General features: G+C 40.8%; 1 protein-coding gene across 5 annotated transcripts in view; it reads right to left on the bottom strand.

Annotated features, from left to right (window-relative positions):
* NFIX (nuclear factor I X) overlaps nt 1–24,521 on the bottom strand; it is a 141,779-nt gene that overhangs the window by 88,647 nt on the left and 28,611 nt on the right. The window lies entirely within an intron of this gene.

The following is a 24,521-nucleotide window of genomic DNA, read 5'->3' as shown; positions in this document are numbered from 1 at the left end:
GTGCAATAGACAGATCTGTAGGGTAATGAAAGAGAAGGAGAGAGAGGGAGAGGGAACCATCGAGCTTCTGAAAAAGAAGGTAGGATAAAAGAGTTGGAAGAGTAAATGTTGGTTGGATTTATATGGCAGAAATAAAGTACATAGCATCAACCCAACAAAAATAAAAGAATGGGAGAATGAAAGGATGGAGGACAGGATGCCCCTGGAAGAATAGAGACAGCACAAGCTTTTCATAAAGGAAGTAAGTGAGAAGAGAAGGAAATCTAAGTTTAATCAGGAGGAAGCACAAAGGATGTGAAATATTACTGTCCTTACAGTCTGTGCTGTATGGAATTAATGGGATGAATGAGGACATATAGGTGGCACAAAGGAGACCCGAAACGAGTTTGGAAAGAAATTATTGAGGAATCAGAGAGCTAAACAGCGGATTCCATGATGCACATTAGGGAAATATGGAAAGGACATTGAGAAATCCTTTATGCTAGGTAAATAGAGTAAGAAATGCGGAACTACAAGTAGCAGAATTAAGTAACATAGAATCTGAAATGGAATTACAGGTGCCAAGAGGAATGGTGAATATGTGAATAAGGGAGTACAAGAAGGTCACAGGGAATGAGGAAAGGACATACAGTATCAGCAATCATAAAATATATTTGAAAGTGCAGGCGGCATGGAAGTGACACAGAATGGTAGACGGAAAATAAACTGTAGTAACAAAATAGATGAAAGTACAGGAAGCACAAATGAATAAAACAGAAATAGATGAGAAAGTACAGGAAGAACTAAGGAGTACATGAGGAAGTACAGGCTGGTGAAAGGAAGAGTAGATGAGAGAAATACAGCAAATATTATTCTAATAAATAAACTATATAATAAGAATGGAGAAGAAGCAGGAACGTAGATAGAGAAACGTCGGCCCTAAGGTGAAGCACAATTTTCACATAGACTGTTAGTATTGGAGGAAAAAAGCATCAGTAAAAGTGTGCAGAAAGTATAAGGGCTAGAATGGTAGAAGACATAAAGGTAGCATGAACCCTGAAATAAGTTCTATATAGAATTATAGTGACAGATGAATTAATGTATGTAGCATTGAGAAGAAGAGGTTAATACAGGAGAGAGAAGAAGCAGAAATGATGAGCTGAGATAATGAAAAGGTATAAAATCCGAATAAAACTCTGTGAAGTTTGCCTTTGGAGTGTACAGGGTGCGCCAAATTAATGAAAACTGGCGACCGGTCTTCATTAATCTGCTGCACTGTTCCAGAATTGTGGCGCTCGTCAGTAATAAATGTGGCACAAACTCAGACTTCGCAGAAACTAACTCCTTTGGGAGCACATTTTTTTGTCTTGTCGGACACAGAGCAGCCTCGGCACAAAACTGGCGCAGACACTTTATAAATACATGTACAAGCAGTTTGCACCTTCTTTTCACTGCAAAGTGAGACAGAAATCTGACTTTAATATGGGCCAATGTTACTACAACACAAAAAGCTACTGTCATATCTAAATCCATCCATACCCAATCCATGGATCCAATTATGGTTAACCCATTCCCTAACTGCAGTCATTTTTATGTCATCCATAAGTTGTGGCCTTCAACATGTCCAGAAACACTGGAGAGCCAATAGATGCCGTATACAAATCCTAAAAACCCTATAAATTCAGAAAATGTCAGGAAATTAGTTGTCATTTTTCATAACCCAATATCACTTCAGATGTAATGAACACAGTATAAAACTACATTTTGTTACAAAACCAAAATAGTTTTTAAAACTAATAGAAATCAAATATGTTTTTTTTTAATACATCATGTTTGTGTAAAAAGCCCTTATACACATGGCTGTACTATGGCCTTGAATGACCTTTATTTGTATAGAGCCATAATACAGCTCCCGTAAAAGTGTATGGTGCTCTAATGTACCTCGAAATGGCTTTTGTTCAGTTTTTTTTTATATATATATTTATTGGAAATGATAAGATTCCATTGGTTTTATCACCCCTGACCAGAAAATGTATCATACATTCGGAAACATGAATTCATGTCACAGGTGGTTGTCTAAAAGGTAAGAGCTAATAGTTGTACTCTGTGCTTGGTGCATATAGACCCCTCTACAAAATTAGTACGTACTAGTATTAAATGACCCTCAATATAATGTGCATGCACTGCAGATTTTGGGTTTGGGGTCCGGAGGCTTCATAGTTAGCATCTATAATTGCATAATAATTGCCCATGCCAAATATTTTAAAGATTTCTGTAATCATAACAATTTACAGTGACCATCTGATTGTAGTAAAGATCCTTCAATTATCCTGGTAGCTAGATGGACAATGGGATGAATTTTAGGCAAGCATTAAGGACACCTTCAATAATGAATAATACAAGATGGACTTTGTTATAGTATCCAATTAGTACAATATACTACAAGAAAATCTACAATGGCTTCCTATGCATGAGAACACACCAATACACATCTACCTCGTTCTGCACACAGCGATATTTGGGTTACGTTACTGTATGGAAGCAGCAGAGAGTGATGGTCGTGATTGCCACTTCAGCAGAAGCTCATCGATCAGACACAGACATCAAAGGACAAATTTGACAGTGCAGCATTGTCATAGGAAAGGGATGAGTGATCCCTAACTAGCGACAGAAAGCGTATGGTATATGAATTTATAGAAAGTTGCCAAAACATCGGCTCTCGTTTGGAAGAGAAACAATCATTGCCTAAGAGACACCAATGGACCCAAACCCTCACAATAAAAAACTTGTCATTCTAGTTATCATACAAAGAAAATGTTTCCTCCTAGCAATGTGCGGATTACAATTAGTTGAGTGTCATATATGGTGTATTCAGCGACTAGATGTTTTCTACTTCTGCACTATTTTATATAATTACCCTATAAAAGAAGCGAGACAATAGAACAATTATAGAAATAAAACATGAACAATGTATCTACTGTTTGATGACGTGACGCAACAGGAAAATTTAAAGTGAATTTAAAACAAAGATGACGGAAAATAAATGATTAAGCAGGGCGACAAAAAGCTTCAAAGGAAATTTTTACTTGGAAGAAGGAAGTTAGGACAAAGGAAACGACAGTAAAATGAATAGAGAAAGGACGTAATACATCGGAAACCAAAAGACATATTTCGTGAAATATAGATAGAAAAATCTCAATAAAAATTATTTATTACAAGTCACAAGGGGGATGAGTATAGATAAAAAATTGCATCGATGCTGTGTGAAACCGCAGGTTACAAACTGTATTCACTTATGGCAATGGGGAAATGCAATGTTTGTAAAAAAAATATTATATAACAATTAAACACTAATCATATAAATCTGGGTTATCACATTGAGAAATTAACTTTTTGAATGATATTACCCTTAAAAAAGTAACCTTGCTACATGGAATTTTACAGAATCCATCCCACCAGGCCTCTTATTATTCCGAAACATGTTTTTTTTTTTTTCAGTATTCCCAGAAAGGGGTAAGAAGTGTACTTGCCCTTCCTCCATCACAGCCTCCAGTCAGTTTGTTGACTCTCCCAGCAAAGCCAGAAGTGTCACAAAACCGCTGCAGCCAATTTGTGGCCTTGTTAGGCCTTGTCAAACATTGAAGGTGTTATTAAAAGATTTATTGTATTCATCATTACCAACATAGGTCCTGGCAGGGCGATTGCTCATTGACAGGCTCACAGGCTGTGTCCTCTCCATACAGGGCAGGTAGCTGCTGTATCGTAATTAGAGGTGAGCAGGATTGCTTTTTCCGTTTGGGCCCGGGGTTTGGGTGCACTGCACATGTCACAGAAGTATTGCCAGATTGGCTGCAAGACCAGCAATCCTGCCCACGGACCTAAACTTAAAAAATCCCACTCATCTCTAATTACGAATAATGCCCTAACTTACTAGCCATGGTTGTGATTGGGCAGGGGAATTTTTTCCCACTTCTCAGTACACACCAACTTATTTCCTGTATTACAGTAACCCGGCTCCTGATCCTCTTATTACCCCTGTAACATCTTATTACAGTAACCCGGCTCCTGATCCTCCTATTACCCCTGTAACATCTTATTACAGTAACCCGGCTCCTGATCCTCCTATTACCCTGTAACATCTTATTACAGTAACCCGGCTCCTGATCCCCTTATTATCCCTGTAACATCTTATTATAGTAACCCGGCTCCTGATCCTCTTATTACCCCTGTAACATCTTATTACAGTAACCCGGCTCCTTATCCCCTTATTCCCCCTGTAACATCTTATTACAGTAACCCGGCTCCTGATCCTCTTATTACCCCAGTAACATCTTATTACAGTAACCTGGCTCCTGATCCCCTTATTACCCCTGTAACATCTTATTACAGTAACCCGGCTCCTGATCCTCCTATTACCCCTGTAACATCTTATTACAGTAACCCGGCTCCTGATCCTCTTATTACAGTAACCCGGCTCCTGATCCTCTTATTACACTGTAACATCTTATTACAGTAACCCGGCTCCTGATCCCCTTATTACCCTGTAACATCTTATTACAGTAACCCGGCTCCTGATCCTCTTATTACCCCTGTAACATCTTATTACAGTAACCCGGCTCCTGATCCTCTTATTACACTGTAACATCTTATTACAGTAACCCGGCTCCTGATCCTCTTATTACCCCTGTAACATCTTATTACAGTAACCCGGCTCCTGATTCTCTTATTACCCTGTAACATCTTATTACAGTAACCCGGCTCCTGATCCTCTTATTACCCCTGTAACATCTTATTACAGTAACCCGGCTCCTGATCCTCTTATTACCCCTGTAACATCTTATTACAGTAACCCGGCTCCTGATCCTCTTATTACCCCTGTAACATCTTATTACAGTAACCCGGCTCCTGATCCTCTTATTACCCCTGTAACATCTTATTACAGTAACCCGGCTCCTGATCCTCTTATTACCCCTGTAACATCTTATTACAGTAACCCGGCTCCTGATCCTCTTATTACCCTGTAACATCTTATTACAGTAACCCGGCTCCTTATCCCCTTATCACGCCTGTAATATTTTATTACAGTAACCCGGCTTCAGAGCCTCTTATTACCCCTGTAACATCTTTCTGCATTAACGTGTAGTATTAAGTCCTAATTTCCTCTAATTTCTAGGGATATACAGTGATGTGTTGCCCTTTTTTAAAAAAAAAAAATAATAATCCACCTTCTGCATTGGTTTTTTCCAACCTTTATGTCAATGCCAATAAAGCTGCTGGACTTTAAAAATGGCTACCATCCAGCTGGGCAACAGAGAGAGACGGGCACATCATTCAAATGGTAATGACCAGCATGGCATTAAGCCCTCTTTCCTCCTTATGCAAAAATCACACAACCTGGCATGGCCAGTTGTGTCTGTACACCATAGTCTTTATCTTCAGAGTGCTGAGGCTCAATGCTTCTGATGAAGAGACTGGTCATGCAGATTGCTGGGCTGCCTGCATGTAGCCTGAAGTATCTAGAGAATACTGGCAAAGCTTTCCCTAACTTATGTACACATGTTGTGGTGCAGATGCGCGTGTGTGACGGGGAGGCTGGCACCACCACTGTCCAAGGTCTTTTCCAAGAAAGCTCTCTCCTCACCATGAATTATTCAGGCTCTATTCCTTCCAATTCCTTGCTGGTCCTCTTGTCCCTTCTTCCCAATATCAATAATTAATGGTCTTTTAATTAGCTTGAAACAAGCCCCAAATCCCTCTGGGGAGACACCCCTTCCTGCCCTGCACCTCAAAACACCACTCTACCGCACATGTTACCAAAGTGCTATGGGAACATACTGAAAATGTTTTACCTTCTGACTGTTATGCGTCATTATCCGTATGAATTTTTATTTTCTTACTTGAGTGTTTTTAATGTTGGTATTCTTCGTGGCTTCATGCTATTTGTGTCTCACTTTGAAAATTTGAATTTTTTTAATTTTTGTTTTAGATAATGAATAGTACATTAATGTGGTCCAACTTCTGACGTTCCCAACAATACACTGATTTAAAGGGCCATGGGTTGTCCTATTAGGTTTTGTCTACCGGCATTGTCTTCAGTAGTTCAGTCAATGTAAGTAATTATTAGCATTGCGTCCATGGTGTTATACATTGGGTTTCACGTGCATTTCATAAAAACAAACACAAATAAGAACAAAGGACACTGAAATAGAATTGACAATTGTTGGAAAGATCAACAATACAAAAGACAATCTATACTTGAGAGTAGATGGAGACACGATGTGAGGAAACTTAGCAGTGATGTTACTGTTTATTGTATCCAAGTTAGGTTTTCAGTTTTGTTTGAAGGTTTGGAAGGTGAGCGGCAGTGTGAGTTGTTTTGGTAGAGATTTGCAGAGTATGGGGGATACACGGGAGAAGTTCTGGAGTTGTAGGAAAAGCAAATAGTAGGAGAACAAAGCTATAGATCTTGTGGGGAATGAAGATTATTCATGAGATGATATTGGCTGATTAGGGCAGAAATATATGGAGGGGGCAGGTTATGGACGGCTTTGTAAGTCATGGTTTAGATTTTAAACTTATTTTGTTGTGCAGTAGGAAACCAGTGGAGGGATTGGCAGAGAGGAGAGGAAGAGGACATACAAGTAGAGATGCAAGGACATGGGGTTAAATATCAAAACCATTTATAGCTGGAATAGTAGGAAGGCTGCAGATGATAGCAAGGGGTGCTAAGAGTCAGACACCCACCAATCTAATATCCTAAAGATTGTTCAGCAATATATAAACCTCAGAAAAACTTATTTATGTTATGAGTGGTTCTAAAAGTTTTTTTAATCATTAATGCATTACCGTATGTACTCGAGCATAAGCTAAGATTTTCAGCACAATTTTTTGCTAAAAAAGCAGCATTCGGCTTGTACTCGAGTATGTAAAAAAAAAATAAAAAAATTAGTACTCGCCTCCGGCCCTCACCCCCGGTGTCCTCTTCTCCCTGGGGGAAAACGCCGAAGGTAAGTACTAAGTTTATAATTTTATAATAATTGGGGGCACTGCTGAACAATAGTTTTGTTAGTGTCAACAAGATTTTATTGAATAAAAGCATAATAGTGCCTTACAATAGGTCATGCCATAACATAAGGACTATAGTTTTTTTTTTTAAAGGGGGCACTGCGGACATTGTTTTAAAGGGGGCACTGCGGACATTGTTTTAAAGGGGGCACTGCTGGACATTTATTGGTAAAGAGGGTCTCTGCTGGACATACCTTTAAATAAGGGCTCTGCTGGATATTTCTTTTTAAAGAGGGCTCTGCTGGACAGTTTATTTTAAAGGGGGGCTCTGCTGGACATTTTATTGATGAAGGGAGGCTGCTGCTGGACATTTTTATTAAAAAGTAGCTGCTGCATTTTTCACCCTAGGCTTATACTTGAGTCAATAAGTCCCAGTTTTTTGTGCAAAAAAAGGTACCTGGGCTTATTCTCAATTATATACAGTATTTTATTGATATATATTTATTATTTTATTATTACAATTATCTACTCTACTTTTCTAAATAATTAGATCTACTGTCAAGACCTAAAAATATCCTTTTGCTATTACTAGGAAAGGGGTGGAACTGCACTGGGCAGACCTCTGGGTGATGTAATTGGTTGTTAGTTTTCTAATCAGTTCAGCCATTAGTCTACGATGCTTATGAACCAGAATCTTAGTCTGAAGATGTAGGATAATTTTTTATGATACATTTATATAGTAAAATATGAATTCCTTTTTTAATGATTATTTTCAGTGTATCCATATTGTTTTTGGACCTGACAAAGGGGGCTCTCCACACAACCAAAACGTGTTGTCCATTTAACATACATTCCTTAAATAAAGTCTACAAACATTAGATATTGACTCATGGAGGCTCAGCACGTCGCCATTCCTCATTTTACACTTTAATCATTCTAGATTACATAGACAGGAGACGGAGGGGGAGAGTAGGGTGAAACATGTTCTGCCCATTGTAACAGCCTGTGAATCTGGTAACTCCCCCAGAGCCCTTCAGTCTTATTAGCATGATATTAAAAGTTGATTTTAGAAGGAAGGAGGCCATGCATAACACATATATAAAGATTACCACAGACACAGTGCCTGGATCTATGAGTAATGTCCCTGGTTTATCATGCTTCATTTTTCAGATAGATTTCCTTTAAGTATATTTTTATTTTTGAGATGTTTATAATAATTGTTGTGTAAATATTTTAAAAAATCGCAAGTTGCTTTTGCTACTTTAGTGGTCGAATACCTTGAAGCATGAAGTCGGGTAAGGTCGTAACCAATAGGAGCTAAAGCGTCTTTCCCCTGATATGAAGCGATATATAAAATGGTCTAACTTTGTTAAAATTAAAATGAATTTCCACATAGATTCCACATAGTTCTGTACCCAATTTTGCTTGTTCTTCTGTCACTTTGCACTTTGCATGAGCTTTTTCGTTATGCATATCAGTAAAAGACTTTCACTTACTCTTTGGTTGCTTGTTAGCAAAAGACTAAAAAGAGCTTCTGATTCAATTACGTTTCCTTAATATTTTCATTGAATTATTGTAATATTTTACCTACTGTTATTTTTTATGTAGGGACAGGTTATATACTCAATACAGTTTATAGGTATTCTGTAGAACCTAGTTAAGTACAGGCGGTCCTCTACTTAAGGACACCCGACTTACAGACAACCCCTAGTTACAGATGGACCCCTCTGCCCACTGTGACCTCTGGTGAAGTCTCTGGATGTTACTATAGTCACAGATTGCAATGATCAGCTGTAAGGTGTCTGTAATTATGTTATTGATAATCCTTGGTCCAATTACAGCAAAAAGTTTGAAACTCCAATTGTCACTGGGACAAAAGAAAAAAAATTGTCTAGAACTTCCATTATAAAATATACAGTTTCGACTTACATACAAATTCAACTTAAGAACAAACCTCTAGACCCTATCTTGTATGTAACCCGGGGACTGCCTGTATATTGGTCTGGCCCTCTCAAACCATTCCAATTTCTCATGCGGACCTATGGGAAAATTAATTTCCCACTCCTCATCTAGAGAGTAATTCTGAAATATTACAGGTCAGTATAGGTTTTTCCTTGAAGGAAATATACCATTAAAATCCTGCATCATAAACCAGTGACACATGCACATAGATACACGCACTGTAACGGGTAATCTCCTTACATTCCTTATCCATGGCTTACTTCCTTTTTAAATCAACTTTTATAATTAAATATGATAAGGCAGAAGGGCTTTACGGGACATTACCGCAGTACCTCAGTGCTGTAGCTTTACAGGCTATTACACTGTGCAGTACCATTTTAAATGTTGATTTTGGAAGGAAGAAGACGAGCGATAACAAATTTAAGAACAAAAAATATAAGGGTTTCACTGTATGGTTTGGCCACCAGACCTGGAGATATTGGTGGCTGAACATCCAACCCAGCTTATTGACACCCCTAGCAACTAGCCATGGCTATGAATGGACAGGCGGACAGAATATGTCTGAAGCCAACCATTTGGTCAGTTCTCCACTAGAAACAGTGCATGATAGAGGTTTTGGTAAAGGTAATCTGTCAACAGTTTTGACTATATAGACCATATTGTCCCAGGAGGTATGAGAAAAATGCATTCATATTCCAGGATTGTACCAGGACTTGCAGCACTCTGATGCATTGGTGTGGGAGATCTCTTCACTGGACAAAACACAAATAACTGCTGTAGTATTGAAACAGAAGCCTTGAAAAGAGAATAGGAATCGGTCGCCCAAAATGATGCTTTGGAAAAATAGGAATGGGGAATGTGCCCATGTGAATGGAGCTCTAGGTACAAAAGCCGTGGCACATGAAACATGTTTAATGAAGGTTTGATTTACCCACCTGCTCTCCCTCAGTTGTAGGTAGAAAGCAAATATAATGATGGTGTGTCTAACAGTTTTTTGGAATATAACGAATGTATAAAGCCCCATTTCCGACAGTTTTGTTGGTTGTCAGCCCCAGCAGAGACTATAATCTCTGAAATCTCTGCTAGGTTACACCTGGCCTAGCCTGGCTGGAGACTGCTTCCAGATATACTAAGAGGCTGGGGATAAAGAATGCTGTTCATTACGCCAGTCTTAATATATCCCCTCATTCATGTCTGAGGGTGTTTCTGAAACTGAGGCAAAATTGGGACATTTTACCCCCAAAAGGGCAGGAGAATTTGTGGGTTCAGAGCAAAAGTTGAAAGTCTCCAAACTGGACAACTGTCAGTAAGCAAAGACGTGGCCACTGCTTCTATGAAAGGTAGGACTAATATAAGGATCAAGGCATAGCTCAGCTTGATGTCTGTGAGCTTGGCTTCTCAAGCCCTACATCTCTTTCATAGGGTAAAAAAGTGGGAGAGGGGGAAGTATTTGATCAGCCACCAACTGTATTGTTCTCCCACGTAAAAAGATGAGAGAGGCCAGAAAATCACATTGCCTGAATTTCAGAGAGTTTATTTGCAAATTATGATAGAAAATAAGTATTTGTTTAATAACAAAAGTTCATCTTAATACTTTGTTATATTTCCTTTGTTGGCAATAACAGAGGTCAAAAGGTCAAATGTTTTATTTAGGATTGCACACACCGCTGCTGGTATGTTGGTCCATTCCTCCATGCAGATGTCCTCTAGAACAGTGATGTTTTTGGGCTATCACAAGGAAACATGCCCTCCAAAGGTTTCCTATGGGGTTGAGATCTGAAGGACCTTGAAATGCTTCTTACAAAGCTACTTCTTCATTGTCCTGGCGGTGTTCATGGTATCATTGTCATGCTGAAAAACGTTTCATCTTCAGTGCCCTTGCTGATGGAAGGAGATTTGCAATCAAATTCTCACGATACATGGCCCAATTCAGTCTTTTATGTACATGAATGGGTTGTCCTGGTCCCATTGCAGAGATACTGCCCCTTGTTATGATGTTGTCCCCCCATGCTGCACAGTAGGTCTCTGGGTACAACTCAGCATTCACATTCCTCCAAACACGAGGAGTTGTGTTTCTAAAAAAATAAGTTCTACTTTGGTTTCATATGACCATGTACCATTTTTCCAAATACTGTTCTGGAGCTTCTAAAATGCTCTCTCGCAAACTTTAGATGGGCCTGGATATGTACTGGCTTATGATGGGGGACACGTCTGGCTCTGCATGATCTGAGACCCAGGCTGTGTATTGTCTTACTGACAGTAGCCTTTGTTACTGCAGGTCATCCACTAGGAGGTTTGGGGATTTTTGCTCACCATCCTTGTGATTATTTTACCCCACCAGTGAGATCTTGTGTGGAGTCCCTGATCACAGGAAATTATTGGTGGTCTGGTAACAGTTGGTTTCTACACACCAAGTTGCTGCCTTTTTCAAATTCAGTCTTCCAAGCTGGTGCAGGGCTATAATTCTGTTTCTGCCGTCCTTCAACAGCTCTTTGGTCTTTGCCATAGCGGAGTATGGAGCGTGATTGTTTGAGATTCTGGACAGGCGTCTATTATACTGATATTACGTGCAAATATCCATACTACAGGTAATGAGCAGACGACATAGGAGCCATTACTACAGGTAATGAGGGGAGGATAGAGGAGCCATTACTACAGGTAACCAGAGGAGGACAGAGGAGCCATTACTACAGGTAACCAGAGGAGGACAGAGGAGCCATTACTACAGGTAATGAGAGGAGCCATTACTACAGGTAACCAGAGGAGCCACTACTACAGGTTATGAGGGGAGGACACAGAAGCCATTACTACAGGTAATGAGAGGAGGACACAGGAGCCATTACTACAGGTAATGAGAGGAGGACACAGGAGCCATTACTACAGGTAATGAGGGGAGCACACAGGAGCCATTACTACAGGTAATGAGAGGAGGAGAGAGGAGCCATTACTACAGGTAATGAGGGGAGCACACAGGAGCCATTACTACAGGTAATGAGAGGAGGAGAGAGGAGCCATTACTACAGGTAATGAGAGGAGGACACAGGAGCCATTACTACAGGTAATGAGGGGAGCACACAGGAGCCATTACTATAGGTAATGAGAGGAGGACAGAGGAGACATTACTACAGGTAATGAGAGGAGGACAGAGGAGCCATTACTACAGGTAATGAGGGGAGGACAGAGGAGCCATTACTACAGGTAATGAGGGGAGGACAGAGGAGCTATTACTACAGGTAATGAGAGGAGGACAGAGGAGCTATTACTACAGGTAATGAGGGGAGCACACAGGAGCCATTACTACAGGTAATGAGGGGAGCACACAGGAGCCATTACTACAGGTAATGAGAGGAGGACAGAGGAGCCATTACTACAGGTAATGAGAGGAGGACAGAGGAGCTATTACTACAGGTAATGAGAGGAGGACACAGGAGCCATTACTACAGGTAATGAGGGGAGGACACAGGAGCCATTACTACAGGTAATGAGGGGAGGACACAGGAGCCATTACTACAGGTAATGAGAGGAGGACACAGGAGCCATTACTACAGGTAATGAGGGGAGGACAGAGGAGCCATTACTACAGGTAATGAGAGGAGGACAGAGGAGACATTACTACAGGTAATGAGAGGAGGACAGAGGAGCCATTACTACAGGTAATGAGAGGAAGACAGAGGAGCCATTACTACAGGTAATGAGAGGAGGACAGAGGAGCCATTACTACAGGTAATGAGAGGAGGACAGAGGAGCCATTACTACAGGTAATGAGAGGAGGACAGAGGAGCCATTACTACAGGTAATGAGAGGAGGACAGAGGAGCCATTACTACAGGTAATGAGAGGAGGACAGAGGAGCCATTACTACAGGTAATGAGAGGAGGAGAGAGGAGCCATTACTACAGGTAATGAGAGGAGGACACAGGAGCCATTACTACAGGTAATGAGAGGAGGACACAGGAGCCATTACTACAGGTAATGAGGGGAGGACACAGGAGCCATTACTACAGGTAATGAGAGGAGGACACAGGAGCCATTACTAAAGGTAATGAGAGGAGGACACAGGAGCCATTACTACAGGTAATGAGGGGAGGACAGAGGAGCCATTACTACAGGTAATGAGAGAAGGACAGAGGAGCCATTACTACAGGTAATGAGAGAAGGACAGAGGAGCCATTACTACAGGTAATGAGAGGAGGACAGAGGAGCCATTACTACAGGTAATGAGAGGAGGACAGAGGAGCCATTACTACAGGTAATGAGAGGAGGACACAGAAGCCATTACTACAGGTAATGAGAGGAGGACACAGGAGCCATTACTACAGGTAATGAGAGGAGGACACAGGAGCCATTACTACAGGTAACAAGAGAAGGACAGAGGAGCCATTACTACAGGTAATGAGAGGAGGACAGAGGAGCCATTACTACAGGTAATGAGAGGAGGACAGAGGAGCCATTACTACAGGTAATGAGAGTAGGACAGAGGAGCCATTACTACAGGTAATGAGGGGAGGACACAGGAGCCATTACTACAGGTAATGAGAGGAGGACAGAGGAGCCATTACTACAGGTAATGAGAGGAGGACAGAGGAGCCATTACTACAGGTAATGAGGGGAGGACACAGGAGCCATTACTACAGGTAATGAGAGGAGAACACAGGAGCCATTACTACAGGTAATGAGGAGAGGACAGAGGAGCCATTACTACAGGTAATGAGAGGAGGACAGAGGAGCCATTACTACAGGTAATGAGAGGAGGACACAGGAGCCATTACTACAGGTAATGAGTGGAGGACACAGGATCCATTACTACAGGTAATGAGAGGAGGACAGAGGAGCCATTACTACAGGTAATGAGAGGAGGAGAGAGGAGCCATTACTACAGGTAATGAGAGGAGGACACAGGAGCCATTACTACAGGTAATGAGAGGAGGACACAGGAGCCATTACTACAGGTAATGAGAGGAGGACAGAGGAGCCATTACTACAGGTAATGAGAGGAGGAGAGAGGAGCCATTACTACAGGTAATGAGAGAAGGACACAGGAGCCATTACTACAGGTAATGAGGGGAGGACACAGGAGCCATTACTACAGGTAATGAGAGGAGGACACAGGAGCCATTACTAAAGGTAATGAGAGGAGGACACAGGAGCCATTACTACAGGTAATGAGGGGAGGACAGAGGAGCCATTACTACAGGTAATGAGAGAAGGACAGAGGAGCCATTACTACAGGTAATGAGAGAAGGACAGAGGAGCCATTACTACAGGTAATGAGAGGAGGACAGAGGAGCCATTACTACAGGTAATGAGAGGAGGACAGAGGAGCCATTACTACAGGTAATGAGAGGAGGACACAGGAGCCATTACTACAGGTAATGAGAGGAGGACACAGGAGCCATTACTACAGGTAATGAGAGGAGGACACAGGAGCCATTACTACAGGTAACAAGAGAAGGACAGAGGAGCCATTACTACAGGTAATGAGAGGAGGACAGAGGAGCCATTACTACAGGTAATGAGAGGAGGACAGAGGAGCCATTACTACAGGTAATGAGAGTAGGACAGAGGAGCCATTACTACAGGTAATGAGGGGAGGACACAGGAGCCATTACTACAGGTAATGAGAGGAGGACAGAGGAGCCATTACTACAGGTAATGAGAGGAGGACAGAGGAGCCATTACTACAGGTAATGAGGGGAGGACACAGGAGCCATTACTACAGGTAATGAGAGGAGAACACAGGAGCCATTACTACAGGTAATGAGGAGAGGACAGAGGAGCCATTACTACAGGTAATGAGAGGAGGACAGAGGAGCCATTACTACAGGTAATGAGAGGAGGACACAGGAGCCATTACTACAGGTAATGAGTGGAGGACACAGGATCCATTACTACAGGTAATGAGAGGAGGACAGAGGAGCCATTACTACAGGTAATGAGTGGAGGACACAGGAGCCATTACTACAGGTAATGAGGGGAGGACACAGGAGCCATTACTACAGGTAATGAGGGGAGGACACAGGAGCCATTACTACAGGTAATGAGAGGAGGACACAGGAGCCATTACTACAGGTAATGAGAGGAGGACACAGGAGCCATTACTACAGGTAATGAGAGGAGGACAGGGGAGACATTACTACAGGTAATGAGAGGAGGACACAGGAGCCATTACTACAGGTAATGAGGGGAGGACACAGGAGCCATTACTACAGGTAATGAGAGGAGGACACAGGAGCCATTACTAAAGGTAATGAGAGGAGGACACAGGAGCCATTACTACAGGTAATGAGAGGAGGAGAGAGGAGCCATTACTACAGGTAATGAGAGGAGGACAGAGGAGCCATTACTACAGGTAATGAGAGGAGGACAGAGGAGACATTACTACAGGTAATGAGAGGAGGACACAGGAGCCATTACTACAGGTAATGAGGGGAGGACACAGGAGCCATTACTACAGGTAATGAGAGGAGGACACAGGAGCCATTACTAAAGGTAATGAGAGGAGGACACAGGAGCCATTACTACAGGTAATGAGAGGAGGAGAGAGGAGCCATTACTACAGGTAATGAGAGGAGGACAGAGGAGCCATTACTACAGGTAATGAGAGGAGGACAGAGGAGACATTACTACAGGTAATGAGAGGAGGACAGAGGAGACATTACTACAGGTAATGAGGGGAGGACACAGGAGCCATTACTACAGGTAATGAGGGGAGGACACAGGAGCCATTACTACAGGTAATGAGAGGAGGACACAGGAGCCATTACTACAGGTAATGAGAGGAGGACACAGGAGCCATTACTACAGGTAATGAGAGGAGGACAGGGGAGACATTACTACAGGTAATGAGAGGAGGACACAGGAGCCATTACTACAGGTAATGAGGGGAGGACACAGGAGCCATTACTACAGGTAATGAGAGGAGGACACAGGAGCCATTACTAAAGGTAATGAGAGGAGGACACAGGAGCCATTACTACAGGTAATGAGAGGAGGAGAGAGGAGCCATTACTACAGGTAATGAGAGGAGGAGAGAGGAGCCATTACTACAGGTAATGAGAGGAGGACAGAGAAGACATTACTACAGGTAATGAGAGGAGGACAGAGGAGACATTACTACAGGTAATGAGAGGAGGACAGAGGAGCCATTACTACAGGTAATGAGAGGAGGACAGAGGAGCCATTACTACAGGTAACGAGAGGAGGGCAGAGGAGCCATTACTACAGGTAATGAGAGGAGGGCACAGGAGCCATTACTACAGGTAATGAGAGGAGGACACAGGAGCCATTACTACAGGTAATGAGAGGAGGACACAGGAGCCATTACTACAGGTAATGAGAAGAGAACACAGGAGCTATTACTACAGGTAATGAGGGGAGGACACAGGAGCCATTACTACAGGTAATGAGAGGAGGACACAGGAGCCATTACTACAGGTAATGAGAGGAGGACACAGGAGCCATTACTACAGGTAATGAGAGGAGGACAGAGGAGCCATTACTACAGGTAATGAGAGGAGGACAGAGGAGCCATTACTACAGGTAATGAGAGGAGGACACAGGAGCCATTACTACAGGTAATGAGAGGAGGACACAGGAGCCATTACTACAGGTAATGAGAGGAGGACAGAGGAGCCATTACTACAGGTAATGAGAGGAGGACACAGGAGCCATTACTACAGGTAATGAGGGGAGGACAGAGGAGCCATTACTACAGTTAATGAGAGGAGGACACAGGAGCCATTACTACAGGTAATGAGAGGAGGACAGAGGAGCCATTACTACAGGTAATGAGAGGAGGACAGAGGAGCCATTACTACAGGTAATGAGAGGAGGACACAGGAGCCATTACTACAGGTAATGAGAGGAGGACAGAGGAGCCATTACTACAGGTAATGAGAGGAGGACAGAGGAGACATTACTACAGGTAATGAGAGGAGGACAGAGGAGACATTACTACAGGTAATGAGAGGAGGACAGAGGAGCCATTACTACAGGTAATGAGAGGAGGACAGAGGAGCCATTACTACAGGTAACAAGAGGAGGGCAGAGGAGCCATTACTACAGGTAATGAGAGGAGGACACAGGAGCCATTACTACAGTTAATGAGAGGAGGACACAGGAGCCATTACTACAGGTAATGAGAGGAGGACACAGGAGCCATTACTACAGGTAATGAGAGGAGGACACAGGAGCCATTACTACAGGTAATGAGAGGAGGACAGAGGAGCCATTACTACAGGTAATGAGAGGAGAACACTGGAGCCATTACTACAGGTAATGATGGGAGGACACTGGAGCCATTACTACAGGTAATGAGAGGAGGACAGAGGAGCCATTACTACAGGTAATGAGAGGAGGACACAGGAGCCATTACTACAGTTAATGAGAGGAGGACACAGGAGCCATTACTACAGGTAATGAGAGGAGGACAGAGGAGCCATTACTACAGGTAATGAGAGGAGGACAGAGGAGCCATTACTACAGGTAATGAGAGGAGGACACAGGAGCCATTACTACAGGTAATGAGAGGAGGACAGAGGAGCCATTACTACAGGTAATGAGAGGAGGACAGAGGAGCCATTACTACAGGTAATGAGGGGAGGACACAGGAGCCATTACTACAGGTAATGAGAAGAGAACACAGGAGCTATTACTACAGGTAATGAGGGGAGGACACAGGAGCCATTACTACTGGTAATGAGAGGAGGACAGAGGAGCCATTACTACAGGTAATGAGGGGAGGACACAGGAGCCATTACTACAGGTAATGAGAAGAGAACACAGGAGCTATTACTACAGGTAATGAGGGGAGGACACAGGAGCCATTACTACAGGTAATGAGAAGAGAACACAGGAGCTATTACTACAGGTAATGAGGGGAGGACACAGGAGCCATTACTACAGGTAATGAGAAGAGAACACAGGAGCTATTACTACAGGTAATGAGAGGAGGACAGAGGAGCCATTACTACAGGTAATGAGGGGAGGACACAGGAGCCATTACTACAGGTAATGAGAAGAGAACACAGGAGCTATTACTACAGGTAATGAGGGGAGGACACAGGAGCCATTACTACAGGTAATGAGAAGAGAACACAGGAGCTATTACTACAGGTAATGAGGGGAGGACACAGGAGCCATTACTACAGGTAATGAGAAGAGAACACAGGAGCTATTACTACAGGTAATGAGAGGAGGACACAGGAGCCATTACTACAGGTAATGAGAGGAGGACAGAGGAGCCATTACTACAGGTAATGAGAGGGGGACAGAGGAGCCATTACTACAGGTAATGAGTAGAGGACACAGGAGCCATTACTACAGGTAATGAGAGGAGGACAGAGGAGCCATTACTACAGGTAATGAGAGGAGGACACAGGAGCCATTAATACAGGTAATGAGAGGAGGACACAGGAGCCATTACTACAGGTAATGAGAGGAGGACAGAGGAGACATTACTACAGGTAATGAGAGGAGGACAGAGGAGACATTACTACAGGTAATGAGAGGAGGACAGAGGAGACATTACTACAGGTAATGAGAGGAGGACAGAGGAGACATTACTACAGGTAATGAGAGGAGGACACAGGAGCCATTACTACAGGTAATGAGAGGAGGACAGAGGAGCCATTACTACAGGTAATGAGAGGAGGACACAGGAGCCATTACTACAGGTAATGGGAGGACAGAGGAGCCATTACTACAGGTAATGAGGGGAGGACACAGGAGCCATTACTACAGGTAATGACAGGAGGACAGAGGAGCCATTACTACAGGTAATGAGAGGAGGACAGAGGAGACATTACTACAGTTAATGAGAGGAGGACACAGGAGCCATTACTACAGGTAATGAGGGGAGGACAGAGGAGCCATTACTACAGGTAATGAGGGGAGGACACAGGAGCCATTACTACAGGTAATGAGAGGAGGACACAGGAGCCATTACTACAGGTAATGAGAGGAGGACACAGGAGCCATTACTACAGGTAATGAGAGGAGGACAGAGGAGCCATTACTACAGGTAATGAGAGGAGGACACAGGAGCCATTACTACAGGTAATGAGAGGAGGACACAGGAGCCATTACTACAGGTAACGAGAGGAGGGCAGAGGAGCCATTACTACAGGTAATGAGAGGAGGGCACAGGAGCCATTACTACAAGTAATGAGAGGAGGACACAGGAGCCATTACTACAGGTAATGAGAGGAGGACAGAGGAGCCATTACTACAGGTAATGAGAGGAGGACAGAGGAGCCATTACTACAGGTAATGAGAGGAGGACAGAGGAGCCATTACTACAGTTAATGAGAGGAGGACACAGGAGCCATTACTACAGGTAATGAGAGGAGGACACAGGAGCCATTACTATAGGTAATGAGAGGAGGACACAGGAGCCATTACTACAGGTAATGAGAGGAGGACAGAGGAGCCATTACTACAGGTAATGAGAGGAGGACACTGGAGCCATTACTACAGGTAATGAGGGGAGGACACAGGAGCCATTACTACAGGTAATGAGAGGAGGACACAGGAGCCATTACTACAGGTAATGAGAGGAGGACAGAGGAGCCATTACTACAGGTAATGAGAGGAGGACAGAGGAGCCATTACTACAGGTAATGAGAGGAGGACACAGGAGCCATTACTACAGGTAATGAGAGGAGGACAGAGGAGCCATTACTACAGGTAATGAGAAGAGAACACAGGAGCCATTACTACAGGTAATGAGAGGAGGACACAGAAGCCATTACTACAGGTAATGAGAGGAGGACACAGGAGCCATTACTACAGGTAATGAGAGGAGGACACAGAAGCCATTACTACAGGTAATGAGGAGAGGACACAGGAGCCATTACTACAGGTAATGAGAAGAGAACACAGGAGCTATTACTACAGGTAATGAGGGGAGGACACAGGAGCCATTACTACAGGTAATGAGGGGAGGACACAGGAGCCATTACTACAGGTAATGAGAGGAGGACACAGGAGCCATTACTACAGGTAATGAGGGGAGGACAGAGGAGCCATTACTACAGGTAATGAGAGGGGGACAGAGGAGCCATTACTACAGGTAATGAGTAGAGGACACAGGAGCCATTACTACAGGTAATGAGAGGAGGACAGAGGAGCCATTACTACAGGTAATGAGAGGAGGACAGAGGAGCCATTACTACAGGTAATGAGAGGAGGACAGAGGAGCCATTACTACAGGTAATGAGAGGAGGACACAGGAGCCATTACTACAGGTAATGAGAGGAGGACAGAGGAGCCATTACTACAGGTAATGAGAGGAGGACAGAGGAGCCATTACTACAGGTAATGAGAGGAGGACATAGGAGCCATTACTACAGGTAATCAGCGGAGGAGAGTTTTGCTTGTTTGTAGGTGACCAAATACTTATTTTGCACCATAATTTGCACATCCTTTAAATCAGACAATGTGATTTTGTGGCTTTGTTTGACATTTTGTAACTCATAGTTGAGTTTCCACCTATGATGTCATTTGCAGAACTTTCTCATCTTTATAAGTTAGTGGCTGACTAAATACTTGTTTCCCCCACTATAAAACTGGTATCAATGTAGTTTAGTTTTAGCTGTTGGCATAAAGAATACCATATGGGCATCCTAATACATTTGGGCTATTAATAAAGTAGACTATGAAAGCATAACTGTCTAATAAGCCCTACATAGTACATAACAGTCATATATACCATTGTCTTTTTCCAACTTTATTTTCTTCTTCTTCATTCACAATTTGATATGCCTTTTACACAGCTTTTACACATGTGTTGCTATATTTTGTAGTGAGCTGCTATGGCGCCTGGGGAGTTAAATAATCTAATGCTGTCGTTCTGTTTGCCCTGAATGCTCATTATTGCCATATAAACCCAATGCAGCTCCAGATCACATGATGAGGTAACGCAAGGTCAGCACTAGAGCCAGGACCCCGTCCAAACATACACAGACTGAGACAGGGGGAGTGGAACGTGGAGAGAGAGAAAGAAACAAGGAAAGTGTTGGGGGTGGAGAGAAAGGGGGAAGAGACAGGGAAGGACTGCGAGAAAGAGAGAGAAAGGAGAAAAGCAGAATGGACAGAGGAGGGAGAAGGACTGTACAATAAATCCTACTACTTTCTCCATATGGACAATATTGGATTAAAAGTTACATTCCAACACATTCCAAACTTCCAGATCCTGTTCACTAATAGAGTGATACTGAGAACCCGCACATCCTTAGAATAAATCTTTAGACCCTTTTGGTTAATAAAGTTTATAATGTACAAAATATATTGTACAGTTTTGTAGAAATGTGTTAGTAATTGTTATAATATATATATTGACAGCCTCACTCTATAATTATATATATACACAGGTGGTTCCCTAATTAAGGACACCGGACTTACGGACGACCCATAGTTACAGACGGACCCCTCTGCCCATTATGACCTCTGGTGAAGCTCTCTGAACGCTTTACTATAGTATATAGACTGCAATAATTAGCTGTAAAGTGTCTGTATAATGATATATATACTGATAATAATCACACCGCTCTGTATAATGATATATATACTGATAATAATCACACTGCTCTGTATAATGATATATATACTGATAATAATCACACCGCTCTGTATAATGATATATATACTGATAATAATCACACCGCTCTGTATAATGATATATATACTGATAATAATCACACCGCTCTGTATAATGATATATATACTGATAATAATCACACCGCTCTGCATAATGATATATATACTGATAATAATCACACTGCTCTGTATAATGATATATATACTGATAATAGTCACACTGCTCTGTATAATGATATATATACTGATAATAATCACACTGCTCTGTATAATGATATATATACTGATAATAGTCACACTGCTCTGTATAATGATATATATACTGATAATAATCACACCGCTCTGTATAATGATATATATACTGATAATAATCACACCGCTCTGCATAATGATATATATACTGATAATAATCACACTGCTCTGTATAATGATATATATACTGATAATAGTCACACCGCTCTGTATAATGATATATATACTGATAATAATCACACCGCTCTGTATAATGATATATATACTGATAATAATCAGACCGCTCTGCATAATGATATATATACTGATAATAATCACACTGCTCTGTATAATGATATATATACTGATAATAATCACACTGCCCTGTATAATGATATATATACTGATAATAATCACACTGCTCTGTATAATGATATATATACTGATAATAGTCACACTGCTCTGTATAATGATATATATACTGATAATAATCACACCGCTCTGTATAATGATATATATATACTGATAATAATCACACCGCTCTGTATAATGATATATATACTGATAATAATCACACCGCTCTGTATAATGATATATATACTGATAATAATCATACCGCTCTGTATAATGATATATATATATACTGATAATAATCACACTGCTCTGTATAATGATATATATACTGATAATAATCACACCGCTCTGTATAATGATATATATACTGATAATAATCACACTGCTCTGTATAATGATATATATACTGATAATAATCACACCGCTCTGTATAATGATATATATACTGATAATCACACTGCTCTGTATAATGATATATATACTGATAATAATCACACTGCTCTGTATAATGATATATATATACTGATAATAATCACACTGCTCTGTATAATGATATATATACTGATAATAATCACACTGCTCTGTATAATGATATATATACTGATAATAGTCACACTGCTCTGTATAATGATATATATACTGATAATAATCACACCGCTCTGTATAATGATATATATATACTGATAATAATCACACCGCTCTGTATAATGATATATATACTGATAATAATCACACTGCTCTGTATAATGATATATATACTGATAATAATCACACCGCTCTGTATAATGATATATATACTGATAATAATCACACTGCTCTGTATAATGATATATATACTGATAATAATGACACTGCTCTGTATAATGATATATATACTGATAATAATCACACTGCTCTGTATAATGATATATATACTGATAATAATCACACTGCTCTGTATAATGATATATATATACTGATAATAATCACACTGCTCTGTATAATGATATATATATATACTGATAATAATCACACTGCTCTGTATAATGATATATATACTGATAATAATCACACTGCTCTGTATAATGATATATATACTGATAATAATCACACCGCTCTGTATAATGATATATATACTGATAATAATCACACCGCTCTGTATAATGATATATATACTGATAATAATCACACTGCTCTGTATAATGATATATATACTGATAATAATCACACCGCTCTGTATAATGATATATATACTGATAATAATCACACTGCTCTGTATAATGATATATATATACTGATAATAATCACACTGCTCTGTATAATGATATATATATACTGATAATAATCACACCGCTCTGTATAATGATATATATACTGATAATAATCACACCGCTCTGTATAATGATATATATACTGATAATAATCACACTGCTCTGTATAATGATATATATACTGATAATAATCACACCGCTCTGTATAATGATATATATACTGATAATAATCACACTGCTCTGTATAATGATATATATACTGATAATAATCACACTGCTCTGTATAATGATATATATATACTGATAATAATCACACTGCTCTGTATAATGATATATATACTGATAATAATCCCACTGCTCTGTATAATGATATATATATATATATACTGATAATAATCACACTGCTCTGTATAATGATATATATACTGATAATAATCACACCGCTCTGTATAATGATATATATACTGATAATAATCACACTGCACTGTATAATGATATATATACTGATAATAATCACACCGCTCTGTATAATGATATATATACTGATAATAATCACACTGCTCTGTATAATGATATATACTGATAATAATCACACTGCTCTGTATAATGATATATACTGATAATAATCACACTGCTCTGTATAATGATATATATACTGATAATAGTCACACCGCTCTGTATAATGATATATATACTGATAATAATCACACTGCTCTGTATAATGATATATATACTGATAATAATCACACTGCTCTGTATAATGATATATATACTGATAATAATCACACTGCTCTGTATAATGATATATACTGATAATAATCACACCGCTCTGTATAATGATATATATACTGATAATAATCACACTGCTCTGTATAATGATATATATATACTGATAATAATCACACTGCTCTGTATAATGATATATATACTGATAATAATCACACTGCTCTGTATAATGATATATATACTGATAATAATCACACCGCTCTGTATAATGATATATATATACTGATAATAATCACACTGCTCTGTATAATGATATATATACTGATAATAATCACACCGCTCTGCATAATGATATATACTGATAATAATCACACTGCTCTGTATAATGATATATATACTGATAATAATCACACCGCTC

Source organism: Engystomops pustulosus, chromosome 4 (assembly GCF_040894005.1).
Source record: "Engystomops pustulosus chromosome 4, aEngPut4.maternal, whole genome shotgun sequence".
NCBI lineage: Eukaryota > Metazoa > Chordata > Amphibia > Anura > Leptodactylidae > Engystomops > Engystomops pustulosus.
Note: the sequence above shows the minus strand (reverse complement) of the source record. Positions and strands in the feature narration are given on the sequence as shown.